We start from the raw sequence: 6265 nt of genomic DNA, 5'->3' as shown, positions 1-6265 counted from the left end.
CATTTCCCATCATGAGCTCACTAATGCACCCCTGCATTACCCTCCAGGTACTTCTGAAACTTTAGACCGAGGATGAACCTCCGCTTGAGGTCAACATTAGATTTCTAGCTTCTTTCCAGTCTGGCCTCCTGGTTGACAACAGAATTCTCTTTTTAGAACAGAGATCTGATCTTGTCACTACTCTGCTCAAAAACTCTACATGGTTCCTGATTTCTACAGGATGAAGTATAGACTTTTAAACGCAAAAACAACAAAAGTGTGTGTTAAAATGCATGTACACATCTGGCCAGATCATATGTATATCGGTTTTCGAGGGCTGTCAGAACAGAATGCCATACACTGAGTGACTTAACAGAGATTTATTTTCTCATAGTTCTGGAGGCTGGAAGTCCAAGATCAAGGTGTCAGCAGGGTTGGTTTCTCCTGAGGCCTCTCTCGGCCTGCAGATGACTGCCTTCTAGCTGTAATCCCACATGGTCCTTCCTCTGTGTATTCATGCCCCTGTTGTTTCTTTGTGAGTCTAAATTTCCTCTTATTAAAAGGACACAGGGCAGTTCCCTGGTGGCACATTGGTTAAGAATCCGCCTGTCAATGCAGGGAACACGGGTTCGAACCCTGCTCTGGGAAGATCCCACACACTGTGGAGCAGCTAAGCCTGCACGCCACAACTATTGAGCCTGCGCTCTAGAGCCCACGAGCTACAACTACTGAGCCCATGAGTCACAACTACTGAGACTGTGTTCCACAACTACTGAAGCCTGTGCCTAGAGCCTGTGCTCTGCAGCAAGAGAAGCCACCACAGTGAGAAGCCCGCGCACCATAAAGAAGAGTAGCCCCTACTCACCGCAACTAGAGAAAGCCCGCGTGCAGCAACGAAGACCCAACGCAGCCAAAAATAAAATAAATAAAAAATTTAAAAAAGGACACAAAGTCAGATTGGATTAAGGCCCACTCTAACAGCCTATTTTAACTTAATCACCTCTTTAAAGGCCTCATTTCCAATTCTAGTCTCATTTTGGGGTATTGGGGTTAGAACTTCCCCCAAATGTATAAATCTGGGGGGACACAAGTCAGCCCATAACAATATATGTGCATTAGATATGTTTTAAAACTGCACATTCTAGAAAGAGTTTGTTTAAAATGTATTATAAACTAAATTATTTGGTTAATTTTTATATTTCAGATGTAACTTCTCCTGGACGGGAAGACCAAGAATTTGGTATTACTAAAAGTATATCTGGCTTGAGTTAGACTTTGAGAACTGCCATAGTAGAACGCCTAGAATTTTGAATCTGCTAGGTCTCAATCAATGTTTCCTGGTTCATTCTCAATAACACTGTGACTTAAAATTCCACCTTATTTAATTTGTATCCCCAGCCCAACACCTAATAAGGATTCAGTCATTATTTTTTTAATTCAGTGAAATTAATCATGCAAAGCCCCATCCCTTTCGTGCCCAGTGTTCGGTCTCACTAAGCATCAGTCTCTTCCCCAAGCATACCTCTCACTCTTGTGTTTTACACATGGTGTTGTCTCACCCTTGACTGCCCCTTTCTCTAGAGAGCCAACGCAGTCATGGAGACCTGACACATATGTTGCAGATAAACACTCCCTCCTTTATTCTCTCATTGTATTATGTACCTCTTGCTACTTAGTAGATATCAGAATGTATTTTATTTTATTTACTTATTTTTAAAATAAGCTTATTTATGGCTGCATTGGGTCTTCATTGAGGTGAGCAGGGGCTACTGTTCGTTGCGGTGCATGGGCTTCTCATTGCGATGGCTTCTCTTGTTGTGGAAAATGGGCTCTAGGCATGCGGGCTCAATAGTTGTGATGCACGGGCTTAGTTGCTCCGCGGCATGTGGGATCTTCCCGGACCAGGGCTGGAACCCGTGTCCCCTGCATTGGCAGGTGGATTCTTAACCACTGCACCACGAGGGAAGTCCCAGAATGTATTTTAAAGGTCAGTTTTCCCATCTCCCTCACTATACTTTATACTTCTTCAGGGCAAGAAGAATATTCTATCACACATAGGCACTTAGTAAATGTTAGCTAGATGAGTTGGTCTGCCATTCTGCATGGTGGCACGGGTGGCAGTCATACACCCGCATGGACCCAAAGCGTGAGTTTGCCTTTGCCCCGTGTTTTTTTCCAGACCCATAAACAACCACAAGCCCAACCTGACCCCAAAACAAAGAGAGGAAAGAAGTCCTTTCATGATGAGGTCCCAGGATCCTCAGTTCTACCCTCAAAGAGTGCCCAAAGCAAAATACAGCTTTGGAAGTGACAGCTCCACCTTGCCCAGCCCACCCTCCTTCCTCTAAGCCACTCTGTCATCTGACTTTAGCCTGGGAACTTCTCAGTCCTGTCTCAGGCTATGCTAAGGAACGAACAAGAATTGTCTGTCTTTGAGAAATGTACATGACATTTGATAAATGGGGAGAGGGGGGTATTTTGTTATGTATGTAAGACCACATTTGACTTTTATAATTGAAAATTTTAAAAATCCCCTCATAGCATCCTAGGTGGGGCCATAAAATTCAATTGTGTAAGATGTGTGGTCTTGGCCCTGTGAGGTTACTGAAACGACCAGGGCGAACCAGGTCAGCTAGCCCGGGGGTTTTGGGGGTCAGCCAGTGCCATCCAAACCTGTCCCTGCCCTGGCTGGGGTTTGGCACTTCCTACTGGTGGTGGACCACAGTGGTAATTCACAGCCTCTTCCTCTTGGCTGACTGACTCTTATAATGTCAGCCCAATACTGGGGACACCGGGCGCCCTGGCGAAATGGAGCTCTCTGTCTCCCAATACACAGAGGAGAGGATGAGAGAGAGGTCAGAGGAGAGGTGGGGAGACCTCCCTTCAGGAACGAAGTGGCTGCTTGGCTGCATGGAGCCCTGCTGGTTGACAGCCTCCAGTGATCAGCATCTTTAGCATCTGCCTCAGGATCAGCTTAGGAGCTGAGCTCATGCTCCTTTTCAGCAGCCCCTAGCCAACAGCTAAGCACGGCAGGATACTAGGGCCTCGTAGTTTTTGCCCAACGTGGACCTGTTCTGATGGGCAATCTTGTTCCAGAGCTTCCCAGTGGGTCATCCAAGACTCTCTCAGATCATGGTCTCAGGCTTTTCCTACACAGTCCTGCTTCTTCCCTTCTTTTATCTTCTATTTTTTCCATTTTAACAGTTTTTAATGAAAGTTGTATGCAAGATTACTTCATTCCTGCATCTTCTCAATTGTTTCTTCCTTATATTTGCCCTTTTCCTTTCCTACTTGGTGAGATTTGGCTTTACGTTCGAGGATCTTTTTGCATTCCTTGCCCAGTTTTAGTCTGATGATAACCACCTTGCTGGGGTGAATGCCCACATGGACAGTCGTGCCAGTAGCCTTCTCCCGCTGCACTCGTTCAGTGTAGATGACATATTTCTTCCCATAAACCTGGACTACTTTGCCAGTTTGCTGCCCTTTGTAGTGCCCTCCTACCACCTGAACTTCATCATCCTTTCAGATGGGCATGGATCGGACATTGTACTTCTGTCTCAGCTCTTTAGAAAGAGGGGAAGACATAATCTTCCTGCGAATGTGGGAAGGCGCGTTGAAATGCCTTTTCCAGTTCTTGCTTCAGTCAGAAGTCACAAAGGGATTGAACTTCATTTCGGCCGCTAGCGCTTCAGGGATGGTCGCAAAAGGGAAGAACCCCTCTTTTATCTTATATAGACACTGTCTCCGACAAGCCTCTTGCACTCCCAACTCCAGCTTAGTGGACCCTACTGACAGTTTCACACACACACACACACACACACACACACACACACGTGTAAGGACCCATGAGTCTAACACCTGAGCCCTCCAGGACGCACGGAAGGACCTGCTCATTTACGTAACACATGCTAAGTATCTACTCTGTGCAGGATCATTGTTCCTGCCCTCAACCAAGCCCTGTCTAATGAGGGACACAGAGAGAAAAATAAATCAGCAAAATACATTGTGATCTTAGTGTAATACATGCATGCTTCTAATTGTTTAAGTACATGGAAACCTCTAATGAGTTCCCAATGTCCTCATCCTACTGTGTTCTTTGCGTGAACATTCCTCTTGCAATCTTGTTCATCATTTGGCTTTGCAATGTCTTTTGCTACTGACAAAACAGAGTTAAACTCGAATGCATATCCAATGGGGAAACTCTAATAAATTCTAAATTGGGGACTTGAATTAATGAATCCCTGAATAACAGAGTTGATTATACTGCCCTTTGTATTCCAGTTCCTGGTGTTTTATTGGTTTTGTCTCTGAAATGACTGATGATCAGCAGATCTAATAATGACAGTAATGACTGAAGTCGAAAAATAATAAGACTTAAGCCACAGTCACATTAAAGCCGGTAATAATAATAAGCCTCTACCCGTACATTAAAGCCTTAGCTTGCTAATTGTACCTGTAACCTAAGCAAACAACTGCTGAGAGGAGAACCAAGAACATGACAGAGGAGCCAATATTCTGTGGCATCACAAGTTGGATTTTTTCTATTCTAAGAAACTCTAAAAGAATTTGTTGCCGCCCTCGGGGAGTTCACAGAGAGGAAGAAGTTGGGTCACATATTAGTTTTCTAGATCACTTATAAAAGGCCCTGATAAACAACAAAGTCCTACTGTATAGCACAGGGAACTATGTTCAGTATCCTGTGATAAACCATAATGGAAAAGAATATGAAAAATAATGTATATATATGTATAACTGAATCACTTTGCTGTACAGCAGAAATTAACACAACATTGTAAATCAACTATACTTCAATAAAAAAATTTTTTTTAACTTTTAAAAAGGGCTTGAATCGTGTCTTTGACACCAAAGCATCCACACACACCAGTCTTCTGGCGATATATATATATATATATATATATATATATACACACGCACACACACATATATAATATGTATATGTGTATATACATATATATATCTATACACAGCTACATACATATATACACAGATACATATATACACAGATAGCTATATATGTGTATATATATATACACAGATAACTATATGTGTGTGTGTGTGTGTGTGTGTGTGTGTATATATATATATATATATATATATATACACACACACACATATATATTTAATCTGGGTCCCTGTTCTCGGGGCTGTGTGGAAGTCCAGGACCTACCCAAGATTTCAGGGAGCTCCTCCTGAGGGGTGGCTGCAAGTCTCCTTCCATGGCTCACTCAGCCAGCCTGCTACCAGCTTGATTCCTCTTGACCACCTTGTACACTCTCAAGCCTCCTGAGATTGCTCTCCTCTCTGCCCCTCTGCACCCCTGCACGCCAATAATATTCTTTCTCCCCTCATTCTCCATAGTGGTACTAACATGGGGCTATTACAAGTTAAAAACTCTTACTGACTGTATAAGAATAATAAAAGCAGGTACAGGGTAGCCCAAACAGGAGTCAACTAAAGAACTCCTCCAAATCAATAATAAAAAGAAAACCCAGTTTTTAAAAATGGAGAAAACCCTTGATTTCAAAACAGACGTTTCAGAAGTTATATGAATCACTAGTACACACATAAAACGTTTTTTACCAGTGTTCCTGAAAATACCATGTAAATTTGTGTGAATACCTCATTATTCATCAGAGAAATGCAACTTAAAACCATGAGATACAATTTCTTACCCACTAGAATGGCTGCATTTTAAAGGAGTGACAAATGTCAAGTGTTAACAGTGACCTGGAGCTCCTAGAACTTGTGTACATTGCTAGTGGGGGATAAGAGAGTACAACCACTTTGGTGAACTGGTTGGCAGTTTATTGTAAAGAATATACCCACATTATGACCAGGAATTCCACTTCCAAGCATCTACCCAAGAGAAATGAAAATATATGTACACAAAAATCATACAGGAACGTTCATAGCACCTTTATTCATAATAATGAAACCCGGAAACAAACTAAGTGTTCTCCAACACGAGATAAACAAATTGTGAATTTTTTGTATTTAAAATCATAGCAATAATAAGAAGAAGAATAAGAAGAAATTATTGATATCCATATTAACATTGATGAATCTCAAAAGTATATTGAGCAAGACACAACTGAGTACATACCATTTGATTCCATTTATAAATTTTGTGCGGAATTAAAAAACAGTCAAAACTAATTTATGGTGATAGAAATCAGAACATGTGTTACTTAGGGTGGGGGTGGGACAGACTGACAGGAAAGGGACATTTCTGGGTAATGTAAAAGATCTCTATCTTAATTGGGGT

The 6265-nt window shown here is 42.2% G+C and overlaps 1 pseudogene; it reads right to left on the bottom strand.

Annotated features, from left to right (window-relative positions):
• Positions 1-3172: 3172 nt before the first annotated feature.
• Positions 3173-3651, bottom strand: LOC116763202 (annotated as a pseudogene).
• Between the last annotated feature and the right edge of the window lie 2614 nt (positions 3652-6265).

This window comes from Phocoena sinus, chromosome 1, assembly GCF_008692025.1.
Source record: "Phocoena sinus isolate mPhoSin1 chromosome 1, mPhoSin1.pri, whole genome shotgun sequence".
Lineage (NCBI taxonomy): Eukaryota > Metazoa > Chordata > Mammalia > Artiodactyla > Phocoenidae > Phocoena > Phocoena sinus.
The sequence above is the reverse complement of the archived record's forward strand: the minus strand, read 5'-3'. Positions and strand labels throughout refer to the sequence as shown.